The sequence below is a fragment of the Lissotriton vulgaris genome, chromosome 8 (genome assembly GCF_964263255.1).
Source record: "Lissotriton vulgaris chromosome 8, aLisVul1.2, whole genome shotgun sequence".
In the NCBI taxonomy this organism is placed as follows: domain Eukaryota; kingdom Metazoa; phylum Chordata; class Amphibia; order Caudata; family Salamandridae; genus Lissotriton; species Lissotriton vulgaris.
Window position 1 is genome coordinate 1,205,468,760 of NC_141696.1, and position 21,775 is coordinate 1,205,490,534.

Genomic DNA, 21,775 nt, shown 5'->3' on the forward strand with positions numbered 1-21,775 from the left:
GTCGACCGCCCTATGGAAATTAACATGGGGAAAACACGTTTTGGGACCCCCCCTTTTATCTCAGCCCCCGCTTGACAAATCCCCCCCACACTTTCAGGGAAGGACCAGGGCGCCGCGAGGCCATTTTGAGGAAATTTTCAGGCAGATTTGTCAACCGGCGCCAAAGTTATTCCAAATAGAATTTTGAGATTTAACATTCAAAAAAATCCTAACTATAACTACCTACTGGCGACCACCAGTAGGTAATATGTATATATATTTAAGGAGTCATTCTGTACTGTATCGAAAGGTTCAGGAGTAGGATTGCAACTAGACATTGTGAGAGAGTGTAAGGGTATATAGACCTATGAATCAGTGAGTGGGTATGTATATACTGGTGTTTCAGTGGTTCCAAGAATGGTAGTCTGAAATTTGGAGTCGGTGTATCAAAGGTTAGATCTTGTAAGAACAGAATTTTCATTTTTCTTTCAGAGCACTATATGTTTCTGTAAATTACTGTTGTAGGATTGCCTTTTAGTTTTTACGGTCAGATTTATGTCATTTGACAGTTCATGTAAGTGTATTAAATCCAGCATCAATCAATTTGTAAACCTGATCTCGTCATTCTTCATTAACTGTCCCTTACTGCTGTCTTTTTAGCTCTGTCCTTGATTGTTTATTTACTTATTTATTTATTTATTTTTGTGTTTTATAGAGCGCAAACTTGACCTGTGAAGGTATCAGAGCGCTTTACATGGTATAAAGTGTTGAACAAACAAAAGGTTTAAAGTGCAGAAATATACAAGATCAACATGTAAGGTTACAATCACCATCAGAGTCAGAAACAACAAAGGTCCCATAAGTTCTTGGCGTGAGGGGTTGGTGATCTGGGAAAGAGGTAGTCTTAGATTAGTCAGGCACAATGTGGTGGTTGAGGGCAGGCCTTAGACGAGGAATTTACCCATGAGGAAGGTTTTGGCCTCCTTTTTGAAACGTGCAAGAGAAGGGATTCTTCTGATGGCAGGTGGGAAAGAGTTTCAAATTCTTGGTGCAGCTCCGTTGAACGCCCTGTTGTAGGTTCTTATTTTCTGAAAGGAGGCGGGTTGGAGTAGGAGGTTTCTAGCGGACGGGGGGTCCCTGCTTCCTCCGGATATCACTAATATCTGTGCCAGATTAGCAGGGGAGTTTGTGTATAGAGCCTTGTGTATAATGCATGCCAGTTTAAGCTGAATTCTGGACTCTAGAGGGAGCAAGTTCAGCGCTTTCATGTGTGGCGAGATGCGGTTGAATTTCCTGGTGCCTTTAAGTAGTCTGGCGGCTGCGTTGAGGCAGGCTTTTAGAGGCACTAAGGAGATCTTGGGTAGTCCTGTGAGTGTGGAACAGCTATATTCCAGTCTAGAGATGACTAGTGCTTGAACTGCCATTTTTAAGTCAGGAGCATCGATGAAAGGTTTCAGCTTCCAAAGGTAGCTCAAGTAGAATCTGGCTGCTTTAGCCATCGAGTTAATGTGGTCTCGGTTGTTCAGATTACAGTTATTGTTGAGTGTATTGTAGCTAGTCTTAACTTTCTCATTTCTAAATTTATATGCAACTGTGTCTCTGGGCAAAATTACACAATCATTTTCCTGTGTTAGCTTGTATTCAGACAGATCAACAATTACATTTCCTTCATTTGTTGGTCTTTTATCTACTTCTTTGAATTGCATAGAGGATATTTTCACTTCCATGGCCTTTCCTTGTCTTTCCTCTTCAGTTTCATTCTCTGTGGTAACTTCCCCTTCCGTAGGTCTTTGTGTCTCATTTTCTCTAAAAAAGAGTTTTTTTGCATTGGTGTTCCTTGTGAGGCTGATGTTCATTCAGCATCTATGCTTTTTTTCATGTAATGATGAGGGCTCTATGATTGTTTCATGATTGTTTTTTAAGTGTTTTTTAAGTGTTGAATCATTTGGCACATGTGAAAGTTGTTCCTTCAGTATAGTATTTTTCATCCAGCTGTAACTTCCTCTGTTTACGTTGTTTGATTTCATCCTCAGCTCTATTTTGCTCAACTCCCTTTAATTTCTCATGTTGTCTCTCATTATTGTTTTCAATAGTTTCATCCATCTCTTTTATATTCACAAGTTACTTTTTATTGTTATTTTGAGCATATTTGAGAACAATTTGTATCATAACTCTGGAACATTGCATATTATTTTATCCCCATTCTTGCAAACATATGTGAGTCCCCTGTAGAGCCGATGAATTTTAATGTATTTTTCCAATCAATCAATCAGTGACACTTATAAAGCGCGCTACATACCCGTGGGGTCTCAAGGCGCTGGGGGGGGGGGGGGGGGGGGGGGGGGCTGGCGCTACTGCTCGAACAGCCAGGTCTTCAGCTTCTTCCTGAAGGAGAGGTGGTCTTGGGTCAGGCGCAGGTCGGGAGGGAGGGAGTTCCAGGTCTTGGCGGCCAGGTAGGAGAAGGACCTTCCTCCTGTAGTCGCTCTTCGGATGCGGGGGACGGCGGCGAGGGCGTGGTTGGCTGATTGGAGGTGGCGTTTGGGAGCGTAGAAGTTGACTCGGCTGTTGAGGTAGCTCGGGCCTTGGTCGTGTAGGGCTTTGTGTGCGTGGGTGAGGAGGCGGAAGGTGATTCTTTTGTTGACGGGGAGCCAGTGAAGGTCTCTCAGATGTCCAGAGATGTGGCTGGTTCGTGGGATGTCGAGGATGAGTCTGGCTGAGGCGTTCTGGATCCGCTGGAGTCTCTTCTGGAGCTTGGCGGTGGTACCGGCGTAGAGGGCGTTGCCGTAGTCCAGTCGGCTGGTGACGAGGGCCTGGGTGACGGTCTTCCTGGTCTCGGTGGGGATCCACCAGAAGATCTTCCGTAGCATGCGTAGGATGTTGAAGCACGCAGAGGAGACGTTGTTGACTTGCCTGGTCATGGAGAGGGAGGAGTCCAGGATGAAGCCCAGGTTGCGTGCATGGTCTGTCGGTTTGGGTGCGGTGCCCAGGGCGGGAGGCCACCAGGAGTCATCCCAGGCGGAGGGTGAGGAGCCCAGGATGAGGACCTCCGTCTTGTCCGAGTTCAGTTTCAGGCGGCTGGTCGTCATCCACTCGGCTACCTCTTTCATCCCTCCGTGCAGGTTGGCTCTGGCGGCGGCGGGGTTGTTGGTCAGGGAGAGGATCAGCTGGGTGTCGTCGGCGTAGGAGATTATGCTGAGGTTGTGTTTGCGTACGATGGCCGCGAGGGGGCTTGAAGAGGGTGGGGCTCAGAGATGATCCTTGGGGGACGCCGCAGATGACTTCGGAGGCCTCTGACTTGTACGGTGGTAGGCGGACTCTCTGTGTTCTTCCGTCGAGGAAGGAGATGATCCATTCCAGCGCCTTGTCCTGGATTCCGATGTTGCTGAGGCGCCGTACTAGGGTGCGGTGGCAGACCGTGTCGAATGCCGCGGAGAGGTCTAGGAGGATGAGGGCCGCTGTTTCTCCATTGTCCATCAGGGCTCGGATGTCATCGGTGGCGGCGATGAGGGCGGTCTCGGTGCTGTGGTTGGCTCGGAAGCCGGACTGTGAGGGGTCGAGGGATCCGTTCGTCTCGAGGAAGGCGGCCATCTGCTTGTTGACGGTCTTCTCGATGACTTTGGCTGGAAACGGGAGGAGCGAGATGGGGCGGTAATTCTTGAGGTCGGTGGGGTCCGCTGTTGGTTTCTTGAGTAGAGCGCTGAGTTCGGCGTGTTTCCAGCTCTCAGGGAAGATGGTGGTGTCGAAGGATGTGTTGATGATGTCTCGCAGGTGGGGTGCGATGACAGCGTCGGCCTTGTTGAAGACGTGGTGAGGGCAGGGGTCGGTCGGTGATCCGGAGTGGATGGAGTTCATCGTGCGGATGGTGTCTTCAGTGCTGATCGGGGTCCAGGCGTGGAGGGTGGTGGTGGGGGGTAGTTGTTCGGTCATGGTGTGCGTTGGTTGGTTGTTGAAGCTGTTGTGTATGTCCGCGATCTTGTTGTGGAAGTATGAAGCGAGGGAGTTGCAGAGGTCTTGCGATGGGGTGATGTCGTTGTTTCCTGCGCTGGGGTTGGAAAGCTCTTTCACGATGTTGAAGAGTTCCTTGCAGTTGTGTGCGTTGAATGCTGTTTTCCTGGCGGCGCGGATCAGCTGGTGGTGTTTCCGGGTGGCAAGTTTGAAGGAGGTCCTGTTGTCCGGTGTCGGTTCCCTTCTCCAGACTTTCTCGAGGGCTCGGCAGTTCTTCTTGGAGCTCTTGAGTTCGTCGGTGAACCATGGGGCCTTCTTGCTGCCGGGTCTGCTAGGCGGGGTCCTCAGTGGGGCGAGTTCGTCCGCGCAGTTGCTGATCCACTTCGTGAGGTTGTCGGCGGCCTGGCTGGGGTTCGCTGAGCTGGCAGGAGGGTGCTGGCTCAGGGAGGTGGCGAGCTGGTCTGCTGTGATCTTGTTCCAGCTTCTGCGGGCGGCCTGTTGCTGGTGTTGGTGGGTCGTCGTTCTCTTGAAGGTGAAGTGGACGCAGCTGTGGTCCGTCCATTGAAGCTCTGTGGCGTGGCTGAAGTCGATGTCTGTGCTGGAAGAGAAGACTGCGTCGAGTGTGTGTCCGGCGAGGTGGGTGGGGGTGGACACCAGTTGCTTGAGTCCCAGGTTGGCGAGGTTGTCGAGCAGGGTGCTGGTGTTGCGGTCGTTGTTGTTCTCCAGATGGAAGTTGAGGTCTCCCAGGAGGATGTAGTCAGCGGAGGGGAGGGCATGCGGGCTGACGAAGTCGGCGATGTCCTCGCTGAATTGCGTGCGTGGTCCAGGGGGTCGGTAGATCAGGGTGCCTCTGAGGGTGGTGTTCGGGTTGGTGTGGATCTGGAAATGCAGGTGTTCGGCGCTGGTCAGGGTGTTGTCGGTGCTGGTCGTGAGACGGATGGTGCTCCTGTGGATGATGGCGATGCCTCCTCCCATCTGGTTGGCGTTTCGGTCCCTCCGGACGATCTTGTAGCCCTCTGGGATAGCGATGGCGATGTCGGGAGCTGAAGAGGCGTTCATCCAGGTCTCCGTGAGGAAGGCAACGTCAGGGGCTGTGGCGTCTAGGAGGTTCCAGAGTTCGATGGCGTGTCTGTGGACGGAGCGGGTGTTGAGCAGGATGCACTTGAGGTGGGTGCTGCTGGTGTTCGACTTGGCGGGTGCTGGTGCGAGGCTGGTCCGGATGCAGGTGAACTTGCAGGCGTGGCAGCTGAAAGGTCCGTGGGTACGTCGTGGAGTGGCTTGATGGCATTCTGGGAGTCGGCCGGTGTTGAGAGCGGTGAGGGTGGCGGCGGAGTACGTCAGGCGGGTCGGTCGGGGTCCTCGTGGGCCAGGGGGTCCTGGCACTGGGCGCGGTCCAGGCGCGGACGGGTGTAGACGGGCTTACCTTTGGCGCGCCTTCGGCGCACAATCGGCGCGCCGCGCCCGCTGCGCGTGACCGCTGCGCGTTCGCACGGTCGCCATTTAAGGCGAAGTGCGCGGGTGGGCGGAGCAGCTGGGAGGCGGGAGCGGGGAGGGTACAGAATAGAAAAAGGGGCGGGGAAAAGCGGCGGTGGCGGGGGCGGAGGGCGGCGAGGTAGGCGGACAACAAGGAAGGAAAAACCAAAACACAGGCAAAATGAAATAAAAAAAACAGGCACAAATTACAGACAAAACAAGGCAAAAACAACCGCAGCGGATGCAGCCGGCAACCGGCAAACGAGGCAGCAGCGAGGCGGAGGGCAGGCAAGGGGCACACGCAGCAGCTGGTGGCCGTGCGGCGCGGGGGTGTCCCACAAGTGGGTCACACTCACCTGCGTCGCACGGTCGCCATTTAAGGCCAAGTGCGCGGGTGGGCGGAGCAGCTGGGAGGCGGGAGCGGGGAGGGTACAGAATAGAAAAAGGGGCGGGGAAAAGCGGCGGTGGCGGGAAGGGAGGGCGGAGGGCGGCGAGGTAGGCGGACAACAAGGAAGGAAAAACCAAAACACAGGCAAAATGAAATAAAAAAAAATAAAAATAAAAAAAAATCTGATTATCTCCCACCCTTTTCTTAGTTCGTTCCTTAATAAACATTACAACGGATCAAAGTGTGGCTATTTTCTGTGCCACCTACATGTATTTGATTTGATTTTAATCTTAAATCTTTTACAATCAGGTTTGTAGTCTCAGTGACATGTTTAGTAGCTCGTACTCTATGCTCACTACCCACCCTCTTTTCTCTTACACATATACTCTCTAAACGTTCCCTGTCAACTTTAAAATACTATTCCCATATAATTATATCTTCTACTCTGTGTCTCTGTGGTGTAAGTCTAACTTATCATGAAATCAAAACCTTTTTATTTCTGTCAAAGATTGGGCTGCTGCCATTATCGCCACCTACAGTTCATCTCTTTATATTTGTCATCAGTGATGTCATTGACCATGTAATGACTGATGTAATATGTGAGGTCATAAGCAGAGCATTGCGGGGGCACAAGTTATAGTTAGCTCTGCTAACTACAACTGCCTAATTTCATTGGCTTTGTATAAGTGAAACCTGAGCCTAACTAGAATGTCCCTGTAACCTTTGTTTTTTTTCCCCGAGTTTCTAGTGTGTTATTTTAATGGCAAGGAGGCTTCATCCTCTCAACTAGCAATGCACCAGGAGGTACATTTGCAGACTGTGTGGGATCCAAAGACCTCTCAGCAATCCCATTGTGTGGGACTTACTAGAGGTAACAGGTATGCGTGTTGGCCCCCAAGGACCCTCTGGATCCAGGAGTAATTAATCCTCCAACTGGCAGTACGCCAGGAGGTGAATGGTGGTGAAGGGGGCATGGTCTCCAGAGAGTTGCCGGAACATTGGGTACTGAGAGGGGAGCCTCAAGGCACCTGCCATCTCTCCGCCTCCTGTGAGAGCCGCTATTGCTTTGAGATCCAGGGAGCTGCTGAACATGCAGCTCCCTGGATCTCAAAGCAAATTGTGTGTTTCCCAGCTTGCTTGACAGTGGGCAGGGAAATAAATATGCTCTGCTTTCAGAAAGTGAGACCATTTTCTCCTCTCACTTGCTGAATGAGAAGTGTTTGCTATGGCTTGGCCGGAGCGGTGCTCCCAACAAGCGATAGCAAATTGCAGTGTCCCGGGGGTGGGCACCTTGAATCATTGCGGGAGCCGGCCCTGGTGACGGCGGTCCCCAGGGCCATCATGGGTTCCAGGAGTAGGGGGTGCATGGCCCTCCTCCTTTCTTTGTTGTAGCCCAGGGGAGGCGGTGGGTCCTGGGGCTACAGGGGAGGCCAGTGCCCCCGCATTATTATTATTATTTAAACAGCAGTCCCTGGGGCTGCTAGGGGGCCACGTCCCCCCTCCTGCATTTCTGTTACGTTTAGCCCCGGTGAGGGCATAGTCCCTGGTAATGCAGGGGGCTGTGCCATCCCACCACATTGTTAAAAAACTTGCCCTGAGAATGTTTCCCAGGGTGTGGAGGTTTCTGCAAGGGCAACCCCAGCGTAACTTATGAAACATCCTGTTTAGGTATTATAGGAGGGGAGCCTCGTATGCCCCTCTTACATATTTACACATACCCCTGAGACCTGCCCAACCTTTGGACCGACAATAATCGAAGCTCGGGAGCCCCGCTTAATTTTTCAAAAACGTTTCATCCGGATCTGCGGATCCCGCAGAAAGTTTAAAAGAAGATGCTTTTTGTGGCCCAGTGGAACCCCACTATCAAGAGGCCTAGGAGGTCAGGGTGTCTCTACCCTGCCCCCTTTTCTTCAGTCCCAAGATAGTGGCCAGCACTTCCTGATTGAAGTGTTGACAGCCAATCAAACTTCAGTAGGGTCTCAGTAGGCTGTTGGACTCCCAAATATCGATATATTTTTAACTTATGTTGCTCCGAAACTATTTAACGGATTTACACCAAATCACTGAAAGCACACTTCCTGGACCAACATCAAGCTGTCTGACAAATTTGGTGTAATTCTGTTCAGTGGTTCGGATGTAGCTGTGTTAAAAAAATAAAAAATTCCCATGCAGATAAAATGTGAAAAATGCGTTTAGGACCCCCCTTTTTTCGTGTCCACCCCTTCCCCTGTCCCCGGCTGATAGATCACCTCAAAATTTTGAACACAGCAGCTAAACGAAAAAGGGGATGTTTTTTGAAAATATTGAGACGATTCGTCAAGCAACACCAAAGCTATTTGCAAAACAAAAAATGTTTTCCATATGGAAAGTTTGATCCATATATATATATATATATATATATATAACCTATTGGCGGTCGCCAGTATGTAGTTATAGTTAGGACCTATTAGCCATAGGAAATCTGCAACATTCTAGTTGGAATAACTTTGGCGTCGATTAACAAATCTTCTTTAAATTTTCAAAACTTTTGGCCAGCTCCGGTCCGCTCCTATCCTGAAAGATCCACGATGATTCATCAAGCGGGGGCCGAGAAAAAAGGGGCTCCCAAAAACGCGCTTTCCCCATGTAATTTCCCATCGGACATTTAGCCGCAGCTACAGCCCGAACTGCTGAACGGAATTACACAAAATTTGGCAAAGAGGTAGTCATTGGTTCAGACTCGTGCCTTTTGCTTATTTGGTGTAAATCCGTTCAGTAGTTCCTGAGAAAATGACAGTTAAAACCATTTATATATCTATGGGAGCGGTGGATCTGCGTACCCTAAGCGCAGCCTGCCGTGCACGAGCAGTATTTTAATTGGCTGTCAACACTCCAATTCAGGAAGTGTTGGCAGCCGCTGAAAAACGCGAAAAGGGGGTAGGGTAGACACACCCTGACACCCTAGGCCTGCTCAGGGGGTCCCACAAGGACCCCCAAGGCTCCAAAAAAAATGTATTTATTTTTTAAAACGCGAGATGCGCAGAGGATCCGCGCATCCCGCTGCTGAAAAAAAAACACGAAGCGCGGGCTTTGAAGGTTATTAGCCCCCGGGGAGGGGGCAAATCCCGGGGGCATTTTCAAAAAATAGTGTGGGGGTCCCAATCCTCCCCACACTGCCCGGGGAATGCCACCCCCTGGGCTCTAACTTAATATATGCAGGGGGCTCACGGGGCCCCCCACAGCCCCAGGGACCGCCACCCCCGGGTCTTCTTGAATTGGTAGGGGGACTCTCAGGCCTCCCCAGCCCGGGGACCGCCACCCCCTGGGGCTACTTAAAATAAGGTGTGGGGGGCTCCGAGGCCCCCCAGGGACCACCACCCCCCTCGAACAAATGTGAGAGGGGGCACGCGGCCCCCCTCCAGTAGCCTTGTACAGGCCCTGGGGACTGCCACCCACAAGGGCCGGCTCCTGCAGCTTCCCGGACTGCCCGCCCAAGACACTGCTGTTTGCAATGGCAGGGCGGGAGCCTCGCGGCTCCCACCCTGCCATTACAAACTGCTTTGCTTCATTGAAGTGAGAGCAGGCAAACCTGCTCTCGCTTCAATGAAGCAAAGTAGATTGCTTTTCCACAGGGGAATCAGCATGTTTGTTAGCTGCTCCCCATGTGTAAAAAGCAATGCCTGCTCCTGCAGGAGGCGGGGAGGCGGCGGGACTGTTGAGGGATTGGGGACCCCCCCACGGTCCCCAACGGTGAGGGCCAGGCCTGGGGGATGGGGTCCCCGTGGCTACAAATGGCCCGAGAGGGGGGGCCAGGTGCCCCCCCCCAATAACCAATTTAAACATTTTTTTTTAACAATGGCCGGAACCGGGGTTGGGGGGGATGGGCTCCCCGGGGTATTTAAGTGGCCTGAGGAGGAGGGCTATGCAGCCCCCCTCCATAAAAATATTAAGGTATTTGGCCCGGAATTGGCCTTTTCCATAAAAAAATGATACCATTTATATTTGGGGGTCAAGTCCTGGGGAATGGGCTCCACAGGGCCCAAAAAAAGTATGAGGAATGGGGGCCAAACAGCCGCGATCATCCCTAGGCACTGCCCCCTCACAAACACACTCTGCAAACGCGCCCTGTGGTGCGTTTTAAATTGAGGAATTACTTCTCCTTCAATACTGGGGGCCAACTAGCCCACCAGGAACCTCCAGTAAGCATCACAGGGCTGCGTTGCAGAGAGGTGCTCCAGGCCATGCCCCTTTTTACACCTCTCTGCAACACAGCCTTGTGGCGCTTACTGGAGGTACTTGGTGGGCTAGTTGGACCCCAGGGACACACAGGATTGAGGAGGAATTAATTCTCTAACTTAAAACACGCCACAGGGTGTGTTTGTAGACTTATCACCTCAGGCCACGCCTCCTTCCTTCACCACTGTGCAAACGCGCCCTGTGGGGCGTTTTAAGTTGGGGAATTAATTCTATTTCAATACTGAGGGTCCCTTAGGGTCAAATAGCCCAACAGGTACCTCCAGTATGCGCCAGGGAGCTGCGTTGCAGACAGGTGTTCAGAGGCCACGCTCCTTTTTACACCTCGTTGCAACGCAGCTCTGTGGCGCTTACTGGTGGCACCTAGTGGGCTAGTTTAACCCTAGGGACCCTTAGGATTGAAGGGGACTGAATCTCTCAACTTAAAACGGTGACAGGGCGCATTTACACAGTGGTGAAGAAAGGGGAGGGGCATGACGTGATGTGTGCAAACATGCCCTGTGGCGCGTTTTTAATTTGGGGAAAAAATTCCACTTCAACCCTGAGGGTCAAGTAGCCTACCTAGTGCTTCCAGGAAGCGCCACTGCGCTGCGTTGCAGAGAGGTGGTGCAGGCTGTGCCCCTTTTTACAACTCTCTGCTACGCAGCTCTGTGGCGCTTACTGGATGTACTACGAATTCTGATTTACTCACCTGTTATCAGGAGAGACCTCAGTGCTGCATCTTTGAGCCCAGTACTGATCCTGAAACCATACTTCTCAGTAACTTGCATTTCCTTCTATAGGCAAACATTGACTGGTTTTACTTGGAAATTGTTCTGAGTGTGGAGTTTTGGAACTTTAAAATATTCACCTAAAATCATCCGAACAACGAATTCCAATTTACTCACCTGTTATCAGGAGAGAACCCAGTGCTGCATCTTTTAGCCCAGCACTGACCCTGAAAAGTTATTCTAACCGTACTTACCAGTAACTTAACTTTCCTTCATTAGGAATCCATTGTCTGGTTTTCTTCAGAAAAGTTTCCAAGTGTCTATTTTCACAAACTAAAAATATTCTTTAAAAATCACCTGTATGACTGAAACACATTTTTTCAACTGTTTACGATAACACTACTTACCTGGTAAGTGATTGTCACGTTGTTGATTTCATCAGTGATGTCATTTGAGAGGTCATCAGTGATGTCACTGACCATGTCATGAATGATGTAATATGTGACATCATCAGCAGTGGATTGCGGGCGCGCGAGTTATAGTTAGTACAACTAACTATAACAGGGGAATTTCAATGGTTTTGTACGAGTGAAATGTCCAGCTAACTATAACATCCCTAAAACCTATGGTCTTTTCAGTGAATTTCTAAGGTTTTTTTTAAATGCTAATTCCTAACTATAACATGTTTGAAACCTATGTTTTTTTCAGTGAATTTATATATATATATATATATATATATATATATATATATATATATATATATATATATATATATGACGGGAAATCTCTTCAGGGAAAAGAACAGAGGCCACACGGGGGGTTCAGAGCAGGACTCAGGTTTATTGCAGAAGTCCCAGCGGCGGCAGATGCATTTCGGCGTAGATTGCCTTCCTCAGCGCCCAACGCTATAAAGAGTACCTCCCTCTTGCACTTAGCCTGTGTAAAATACCCGCCCGCACCAAAGTCTCCTCCCTCTACAGCTGTCGACTGACCAATAGAAGTTCGTGCCAGGTAAGTCGGACTTCAATTCCCAGCAGGCACTGTATCGGCGTTTGCTGGGGTCGGATCACATGAGGGAGTGAGAAAGATCGTCGAATCGGTGCAGGCTCCAGGTATGTTGGGAAGCCCAAGGGTCCTCTAAAATAACAGCGTCCATCTTGGTTCCCGTGTATGCTGCAGCTACCTTTCGCCATGATGAAGACAGGGATTGGGGGCATTCAAATGCGAGACTGGGCGCCCATTGGAGCATAAATATCTTTGTCCGCTCACCTTCCATCTCATAGCTGCCGGTGGTCTTCGGGAATACTGATTCCTCAGTCTTGTAAATGCTGCAAGCAGAAGGGTGCCTTTAAAAATCCCGAGTCACTTCTTGCTGCAGGGCCTTCTGTGCTGTGCTGCAGGCAAGCACAGTATATATGACGGGAAATCTGTTCATGGAAAAGAACAGAGGCCACACTGGGGGTTCAGAACAGGACACAGGTTTTTTGCAGAAGTCCCAGCGGCGGCGGATGCATTTCGGCGTAGATTGCCTTCCTCAGCGCCCATTGCTATAAAGAGTACCTCCCTGTTGCACTTAGCCTGTGTAAAATACCCGCCCGCACCACAGTCTCCTCCCTCTACAGCTGTCGACTGACCAATAGAAGTTCGTGCCAGGTAAGTCGGACTTCAATTCCCAGCAGGCACTGTATCAGCGTTTGCTGGGGTCGGATCACATGAGGGAGTGAGAAAGATCGTCGGATCGGTGCCGGCTCCAGGTAAGTTGGGAAGCCCAAGGATCCTCTAAAATAACAGCGTCCGTCTTGGTCCCCGTGTATGCTGCATCTACCTTTCGCCATGATGAAGACAGGGAGTGGGGGCAGTCAAATGCGCACCTGGGCGCCCATTGGAGCATAAATATCTCTGTCCGCTCACCTTCCATCTCATAGCTGCCGGTGGTCTTCGGGAATACTGATTCCTCAGTCTTGTAAATGCTGTAAGCAGCAGGGTGCCTTTAAAAATCCCGAGTCACTTCTTGCTGCAGGGCCTTCTGTGCTGTGCTGCAGGCAAGCACAGTATATATGATGGGAAATCTCTTCATGGAAAAGAGCAGAGGCCACACGGGGGTTCAGAACAGGACACAGGTTTATTGCAGAAGTCCCAGCTGCGGCGGATGCATTTCGGCTTAGATTGCCTTCCTCAGCGCCCAACGCTATAAAGAGTACCTCCCTGTTGCACTTAGCCTGTGTAAAATACCCACCCGCACCACAGTCTCCTCCCTCTACAGCTGTCGACTGACCAATAGAAGTTCGTGCCAGGTAAGTCGGACTTCAATTCCCAGCAGGCACTGTATCGGCGTTTGCTGGGGTCGGATCACATGAGGGAGTGAGAAACATCATCGGATCGGTGCAGGCTCCAGGTAAGTTGGGAAGCCCAAGGATCCTCTAAAATAACAGCGTCCGTCTTGGTCCCCTTGTATGCTGCAGCTACCTTTCGCCATGATGAAGACAGGGAGTGGGGGCAGTCAAATGTGAGACTGGGCGCCCATTGGAGCATAAATATCTCTGTCCGCTCACCTTCCATCTCATAGCTGCCGGTGGTCTTCGGGAATACTGATTCCTCAGTCTTGTAAATGCAGCAGGGTGCCTTTAAAAATCCCGAGTCACTTCTTGCTGCAGGCAAGCACAGTATATATAATATATATATATAATATAATATAATATAATATAATATAATATAATATAATATAATATAATATATATATATATCATATAATAAAAATATATATTATACAATGCAGCATGAAAAGGGAGTGACTCTAAAAAAAAGGTGCCATCGGTGGAAGTGGAATAAAAGCTAAAACATCGGGCTGGGGAACTCACGGTATGTTTCTTGGTGCTGGACACATCTTTGAAAAAGTTTCCATGGGGAAACGAAACGCGTCAGAACAAGTCCTAGTCCTGCTGTTTTCCATTAATTAAAACGGCTAAAAGATGAAGTCCCGTGTGCGGCTCAGTTTCTCTCCGTATGGGGAGATATTGTGGACATAAATATCGGCGTGGTTCCGCCGAAGAGCAAACGCACCACCACAAGAGCGCCAACGCTCTCCAAACCCGAACCCAAGTGCTGGACTCGGCAAAACGAATCTGGAGAGAGGTGCCGCCGAGGACTGGACCTCGGTATTGGCCCCGAGTCAGCTTCAAAAGCAGGCTGACATGGGGGAACTCCTTGCCGATAAAGTTGAATAATTGTGCTGATAACGAACCACAAAACAACAGGATTTTAATTCACCGCCCACTGGAGGGTTATAAACTTGAACAGCCGTCTGGACCTCAGGCCCCACAATGCAGCATGAACAGGGAGTGACTCTAAAAAAAAGGTGCCATCGGAGGAAGTGGAATAAAAGCTAAAACATCGGGCTGGGGAACTCACAGTATGTTTCTTGGTGCAGGACACATCTTTGAAAAAGTTTCCATGGGGAAACGAAACGCGTCAGAACAAGTCCTAATCATGCTGTTTTCCATTAATTAAAACGGCTAAAAAATGAAGTCCCGTGTGCGGCTCAGTTTCTCTCCGTATGGGGAGATATTGTGGACATAAATATCGGCGTGGTTCCGCCGAAGAGCAAACGCACCACCACAAGAGCGCCAACGCTTTCCAAACTCGAACCCAAGTGCTGGACTCGGCAAAACGAATCTGGAGAGAGGTGCCGCCGAGGACTTGACCTCGGTATTGGCCCCGAGTCAGCTTCAAAAGCAGGCTGACATGGGGGAACTTCTTGCCGATAAAGTTGAATAATTGTGCTGATAACAAACCACAAAACAACAGGATTTTAATTCACCGCCCACTGGAGGGTTATAAACTTGAACAGCCGTCTGGACCTCAGGCCCCACAATGCAGCATGAAAAGGGAGTGACTCTAAAAAAAAGGTGCCATCAGAGGAAGTGGAATAAAAGCTAAAACATCGGGCTGGGGAACTCATGGTATGTTTCTTGGTGCAGGACACATCTTTGAAAAAGTTTCCATGGGGAAACGAAACGCGTCAGAACAAGTCCTAATCCTGCTGTTTTCCATTAATTAAAACGGCTAAAAAATGAAGTCCCGTGTGCGGCTCAGTTTCTCTCCGTATCGGGAGATATTGTGGATATATATATATATATATATATATATATATATATATATATATATATATATATATATATATATATATATATATAATATATATATATATATATCATGCTCCCTGTCCCACTGGAAAATCAGGGCACTCGCGGGCGGGTGCGGTATGCGGAAATGGGTACCCGCAATAACACTCTGCTCGGCTTCAGAACTCGTTTCCTCCAAAGAACCGCACTCGTGGAACCAAAGTTTTTGCAGTGCTCACACCATAGGTTTATTCACAAAGGTTTAACAGATGCGTTTCAGCATTACGCCTTCGTCACTGTCAGTTACATTGTGGGGATTGGCCTGGGATATAGCTACAGACAATCATGAACATGGTTGACGGACTACAATGATATTTGGGTCGCGCCATCTTGGAACATGTAAATACATATCAACCTTTAGGTACGTTTCACCCCATATTGGAAACTGGGTAGATCTTGCCGTGTATCGGCATGTTTCCCCGTGTTTCACACATCCGGGGAAATGTCAGGAGCTTAGAGCCATATAGACCCCTCATTTCAAAGTTTCCAAAGTCCATCAAGCCATGTATTGGCGAGTCCTATATTCCAGCTTACTTCAGTGCAATTTATTTACAGTGCCCCTGCCCCCATGTTCTTCTACGTTCAGTCTTGAAAAAGGGGGAAACAAACAAAACTTAACTCAAATTTCAGTCTATGATATTAAAGTGTCTCATGGAACCAAGTATACAAGCCTGGAAGGGAATACACCTTCATGTACTGGGTGGTAGATGTCTCACTCAACTACTTCCCCAGATGTACAGCCAGTTCTTCCCCGCTGTTCAATCCTACCGGTACTTTGGTCATAAGGTCTATAATGTACCTTGATTCCAAGACTGAAATTTGAGTTAAGTTTTGTTTTGAAGCGTTTCGAAGTTCCTCAACTTCTCCTCAGAGGCTTTGACGGAAAGGATGCGTGCATGTACCCATCCCAGTTCACATTTAAATATTGCACGCCCATGGACCGCTCCTAAGAGACTGTGCATGATGGGAGCTGTAGTCTCAACACTTAGTAATCCACAGATGGATGCACACACACGTTCAGCTGAATTCAAAGTCCTCAATGGACCCTGCAGACAGGCCCGTCCTAAATCCTCAGCTGTTGCCCCACATTTACGGTATCAAATCACATTGTTGGTTTTATAGTGTAAACTATTTAATATTGTCCTATTTTTGATAATTGATATAATAAAATATATGTTCTATAATAATAAATACTAAAATCGTCAAACATGATATCTTGATATACTGTAATTCTACAGTTTACATATATGACATAATTCTTAATTGCCTAGGCTTTATCTCGAGTGATTCCACAATACATTTTGGGATACTACCTGCTAAGTGAAGTATCAAAGTTAGGGACAGAGAGCGGGGACTTCTGACTTGCTTTGAGAGAGGGAGCGTCTTTGGACGAGCTTTGTAATTTCATGTTACTTGACCTATCTGATGTGAAGAAACTTCTTAGAAAGACTTCAAACGCTGACACCTTTTATAAATCTTGCATTGGGTAATGCTAAAGAGGGCTGTCACGCTAGTTGTAGTTTAGGGATAGACTAATGCTCTACACCTACGAACCTCCAATGAACGGGTATCTCAAAATTGGTGCAATTATCTTCTGTGTTCTGGTCCTCAAGTTGATTATTCTGTGCAAGCTGCACCGGCTTAACTTCACCCGTAAGTTTGGCTTTGTATTAGTGCAATTTATTTCTACACCCTCATCTTGAGGTGCTGGTATGCCCATCTGTTCTTGGCTTTCTAATAAACAAATTAAATGTAATTGGGAGGCTGTGACTCTTTGGAGTCATAGTTTATGGGAACAGTAATGATTGATTGGCTAACGATTTCTGTTCCCTCGACGCTTTCCTGCTGATTAAAAGTCATTGACCAGGGTTTCCAGAGCACACCTAGAACGTGGAACCCGGCTCCTTCAATAGTAATGAATTATTCTGGTCAAGTATGCTGAAATGGATAGGGCTAAGGCATTGAAAGAGATGGATAAGTTGTAGGAAGCTTTTGACAACAAGGACAATTAAGAAATGTTTTTTTTTAATTCACATTGTTTTTATTGAAGAAGAAGGAAAAGAAGACAATACAATAAGGTTTCAAATACAAAGATGGAATCAAAGTAGCTGGTCGACAACAGTAAAAAACTGAAATAAATACGAAAATTCAAATATCCGATAATGCTTGATAGCAGGATTACATAGGCACAAATAAGCAAATAAAGAAGTAACTAATAATTGTACAGTTACATGCAAATCCAAGCTGTCTGTAGATAGATCAAGTACATGAGGTCGCAAAACACAAGAGTGCCCTAAGGATATACATTAGTGTGCGCTACATCACGGTGGATCAAATTGAAATGAAGACATATCGAGTGATTTCCAGAGTCTCTTGTTAGAGGATCGCCAGGTGGAGGAGTGCAGTGCTGGGTTATCAGCTCCTCTCAGAAAGGAAAGCCAGTCCTGCCAAATCTTAAAACTAACCTCTGAGGTATTTTTCCATTTACATAGAACCACCTTACATGCCAGAGTGAGCATCAAGTCTAAGAGCTGGCGGTCCTGCGCATTATGTAAGGTTGGCTCCAGAGCACCTAATATTACGTATATAAATTCCCTCACCGGTTGCAGTTTGAAAACATTTTGAATACAGTCAAAGATTTTTCCCCAATAGGTTTGTAGGGTGGGGCAGTGAAAGAGCATATGGGCTAGATCATCGGTCTCAGATAGGCAATTCCAGCAAGAGGGGGTATCTCTCAATTGGCACTTAAAGAGTCTATCCGGGGTCCAGAATGTTCTATTCAGTAACATGTATTTTGTCTGGGCAAGGATAGGCGATATTTTGTTGGAGAAAGCAGTTCTGTGGATTGTGTCCCAGTCAATCGTAATACCCGTAGAGTTGGGTTCGGGCTCCCATTTGAGTTCAACTTGCCTGTGTGTTTTCCTGGGCAGAGGAAGGGGTAACTTGTACACATTGGATACAAAGTGACCAGCCGCTAGGAGACATGGTAGATGGGACATGAGCCAGGGTGTGTGGGGATTGAGGCCACGTGTCGAAATGATGGCTTTCAATTTCAGGAACTCTCAGAAGGCCATGGGAAGTAAATCATGTGTTTTCTGCAGTGAGGAGAAAGGAAAGGGTTGTGTCCCATTATAGAGGTCAGTCACCATATTAATGACCTTCTCGGACCAGGATTCCAAGTAAAGGGTTTTTCCCTCATGTTTAAAGTAAGGGTTCCTCCATAAGGCTATGAACATGGATTTTCTAATTTTTAAGTTAGGTTTGTGAGCCTGGTCTAATCTTAAGAGAGCACGCCAGGTGTTAAACAAAATGTATTTGGAGTGAGGCAAGTGAGATAGGTCCATGGTAAGTAGGGTCTTTAAAAGTGAGTGTTCGATGATAGATTTCTCAATATTTAAGCACAATGGGACGTAAGATGGGGTGTCAACCAGCCAATGTGCCCCCTGTTTGCAGAGAAATGCTGTTTGGTAGTTCCTGAAAGAGGGAAGACCCAGGCCGCCCTTTTCTTTTGCTAGTTGTAGCTTGTTCAGTGATATCCTGGCTTTCTTATCCTGCCACAGAAAGCCACCAAACTGTTTGTCCACTTTGGAGTTGAAGTCATCAGTGAATGTCATAGGCAGCATACTAGCCAAGTAGTTCACCAACAGGGTGATCATCATCTTAAGCGTTTCTGCCCTGCCCCATCAGGAAAGAAACTTGGTTGACCACCCGTCCAGTAAAGTGGAGATCTTCTTCAGGGTTGATGCTTCATTGATTTTTAGTGTGGATTTTAGATCTTTATCAAAGTCTAAGCCTAGATATTTAAAGCAATGTGGCAGCCAAGTGAGACCCGAACTACCAAGGATATCTTTACCGCCTATGTTATTAAGTAATTTGACCTCCGTTTTATCCTTGTTTAATTTGTAACCCGATACCCAGGAAAACTCATTGTTGGTTGTCATAAGCGCTGATATGGCTTCACCTGCCCTTTCTGACAAGACAAGCACATCATCCGCGTAAGCGGTGAGTTTTATATTGCAGTTTTGAAATGGAATACAGGCAATAGCATTGTTATTTCTTATGTGATAAAGGAATGGCTCGATCGCCAGCAGAAACAACGAGGTGGATAGGGGACACCCTTGCCTCGTTCCCTGTTGCAGCCGTAACGAGGAGGAGAAAGATCCACCCATCCTGACTTTCACCGTGGGGCAAAAATAAAGGGACATTACTAGTTTCGTGAATGTTGCCCCCAGATTAAATTTATTTAGGACTGCTTCCAGGAAAGTCCAGTCGACTTTGTCAAAAAGCCTTTTCGGCATCTAGGGTTATTGCAGCTGTAGGTGTGTCAAGGAGTTTCGCCTTTTCAAGAACATGCGCCAATACCCTGGTGTTGTCACTGGACAGTCTATGCTTTAAGATACCTGCTTGTGAGGGGTGGATCAGTTTGGGGAGGACTCGCTGGATGCAAGCAGAGAGGATCATTGCTAGAATCTTACAATCAAGATTAATGAGGGAAATGGGCCTATAGTTTTTTGGGAGAGAAGGGTCTTTACCATCCTTTGGAAGCACCGCGATTATGGCCTCAGATAGTGTCCCTTTAACTTGTCCTGTGTCATTTATCTCCTGAAAGAGGTGGAGCAGAGGTTCCACCAGAAGAGAGGGAAAGGCTTTATAAAATTTAGCTGTGAACCCATCGGGTCCGGGGGCCTTCCCGCACTTCAATGATTTATTTGCTACCTCAATCTCCGAGGCCTTAATCGGTGCGTTGAGGTTTAGCTGCTCTTCTGATGAGAGCGTTGGGAGGTCACATTCGTTTAAATGATCCTTAATTTTGTCCTCTTCCACCGATTCATTCTTAGCGTATAGAGTTTCATAAAAATCTTTAAACACTTCGGCTATTTTATCCGGTTCCGAATGGGCAACCCCCAATGCATCTTTAATGACATTAATTGAGTTCTTCTGTACTTTAAATTTCAACTATGCGGCCAAGCTTTTGCCCGCTTTATTTGACTCACAAAGTTTAAACCTCTTCCTTCTATCCAACCACACCCCAGCCCTTTCGCTCACTATCTTATTATATTCATACTGTTTGTTAGCCAGCGCATTCAGCGTTGTACCTTCCCTCCTTGCCTGATGTTTGTTTTCTAAGGCCAAGATTTCTCCTTCCAGTGTCTCCAATTTCATGTTATGATCTTTATTCATTGCTGAACTAATCTTAATGCACACTCCCCTAATAGTGCTTTTTAAGGCCTCCCAACGACTGACCTCAGAAGTATCTCCTTGTCAATTATGCTCCAAGTATGCCTCAATGGCAGACTGGATAGCAGTCCGATGCTGCTCCTTGTCCAGCACTTCGTCATTCAACCGCCAAGACGTTTGTCGGGAAGAGGGCTTCACATTATTGATGGATAGGGATGAAAATCAAGAAATGTTAAAGTCCTGGAAGGCATGAAGGAAAGGCTTACAAACCCAGAAGTAACAATCAATTATAGAAAAAATTTAAATTTCCTGTGCAATAAAATTGAATATAAAAAGGGTCAATTTTATACATTTTCAAGGAAATTTGAAAATATCTGGAGGCATCATGTATCACAATCAAGCAAAATGGGGCAGGAAATTCGTTCTGAGCTGAGCAACTTGGTGAGCTCAGAAGTAGAAATGGATGCTGAAGATGTAGGTAACATAGTACAACAGAAAAAGGTAATTCCTTCAGTCACTGATGAGCTGGATGTTTTGTGGATAGATAAATAGATGGATAGTTCAACCTCTGCCCAAGGCAAACACAATAACATTACAAGCCACCAAGAGAAGGGGGCAGAGGCAAAAGAGGAGGAGTGGAATCTGGAGTAAACAGTCAACCAATGGAGAAAACAGCAAAATTGGTCAAGAAGTAGCCCTAGGCGGATGAGAGAATACCATCAGCACCTTTACAGATATTTTGTTAATACCAAAATAAACAGACATTTTGAAATTGGGACTCTCATTTTGCCCGAAACGACAAATGGATTATGTGCAGACTCATATAGACCTGTTTAAGTTGATTAGATCTATTAATATGAAAACATTACTTTTTAACTCAGCCAAAGAAAAAGAAACTAGGGACTGTGACAGGTCGAGAAAGTGACAATAATGTTCTGCAAGTAGATGACATGAATTTAATGTTGGAATTAAGACAACTAGAAATGGACAATGAAAGCATAAATGCAAGCATGAATTAAGACACCCTATTCAATGATCAAGGACTAGAAATATAAGGGAATGCCTTAACGAATTTCAAGCCTAAGTCTAAATTTACACCAGTAAAGGCCCTGGACTCTATCAACATCTTCAGTGATCTAGTGGTCAACTAATTAAAAACCATTTGCTGCGAAAGTAAAAAGAGATCCACCCATAGTAAACAAGAGAAATAGTATCATGATTTAATGAATAAATTGCAATTGAAAACCTATTGACAACTCAGTGATGCTACGTGTTCTTGTCAAGTAGCTAGAAAAGTTATGGAAGGCTCATGGTCCAACATTTACTCCGAAATTCAACTGTGGAGAAATCAGGGCTTCCATGCAGAATATAATGTGGAATGGGAGGAACATATCATCCACTGGAGTCGATTCATTGAAGACCTGTTTTTTGTTTGAAAGGGCACAAAGGTAAGTGCAAGATAATTTCTGAGGAGAATTGAGGTCAATTACCTCAATTCACATTTCACCAGTAATCTAAGCAAAACTGATTGTACGTGTATGTGGTAGAAGACCGGCTAGAAACAAAACCGTTTGGGAAACCGAACAATGTTAGGAACACCTTGCTACATGCAACAAGTGTTCATCCCAGCAATTTGATGGAGAGCATCCCATATGGAAAATGCCTAAGAGTGAGGTGCAACTGCAGTG